This window comes from Suricata suricatta, chromosome 4, assembly GCF_006229205.1.
Source record: "Suricata suricatta isolate VVHF042 chromosome 4, meerkat_22Aug2017_6uvM2_HiC, whole genome shotgun sequence".
Classification (NCBI taxonomy): domain Eukaryota; kingdom Metazoa; phylum Chordata; class Mammalia; order Carnivora; family Herpestidae; genus Suricata; species Suricata suricatta.
In genome coordinates this window covers 120,911,544-120,912,437 of record NC_043703.1, presented here as the reverse complement: position 1 = coordinate 120,912,437, position 894 = coordinate 120,911,544, and the positions used below count along the sequence as shown (strand labels likewise).

General features: G+C 45.2%; 1 long non-coding RNA gene across 1 annotated transcript; it reads left to right on the top strand.

The window, feature by feature from the left end:
- Positions 1-666, top strand: LOC115289060. The gene is made up of 2 exons (XR_003907355.1): positions 1-80; positions 364-666. It is a non-coding gene; the product is annotated as an uncharacterized LOC115289060 (long non-coding RNA).
- Positions 667-894: the final 228 nt, after the last annotated feature.

Sequence of the window (894 nt, the reverse complement as noted above, 5' to 3'; positions counted from 1 at the left end):
GCTGAATTACATTGCCTGGGAGAAGCATCCTTCCACCAACCCATACCCTGGCTACTGTGGGACTCTGTTAGCAAGCACGGGTAAGTAACAGAGGAGCTCCTTTCTGCCAGACTTCTCCATCCTCTGGCTCCCCATTTCTCAGTCTGACCTTCAGCGATTCCTCTTGAGCTAGAAAATGTAGTGTTGGTTTGTCTTCTCCCATCCCTTCTCATCTCTTCTTTCTCTGAGTCCCATTCCCCTGGAGTAGGACACTGCTGAGGATGAGGGAGAGTCTTTGAATTCTAGACCAGAATCTGGACTGCCTCTTCCTTGGGGTCATGAGCTCCACCAGCCACATCCACCTGAGCTCCTCTGTCTCTCTAGGATATCTGAAATGGAAAGATTTTAGCTGTGGTTCGTTGCTACCTTATATCTGCAAGTTCAAGGACTAGGTCTGGTGGGACGTCAGGAGCCTGAGTTTTGCGTGCAGCTCATCATGGACATGGAACCAAGTGTGACAATACACCCTAGAAGGGAATAGTCTCCCATACCTTCAAAGTTGACCACCTCACTTGACCTAACCTTCTCCTCAGCCCCTTCTCCTCCGCCTCATTTCAAACTCTACTGTATCTTCTATATAATGAGATTCAACAGGCAAAATAAAAAAATAAGAAATTTGGTCAGCAATTGTCTCTTTTGTGTGCTTAAGTCTCATAGAAAAACTGTAAGGGGAGGAAGTGGTTCAGGGAGGATTCTTTGTAGATCTTCTCTTTGCCCAAGTGCACACTAATTTTGGATAGATAACTAAATATGCATTTGTACCAGCACATTTGTGATCAGTTGTTTCAGCATCACATTTGTGATGATGTGACGTAGGATTTGGGTTGTGTACACTGCTCTCCTATACATATATTG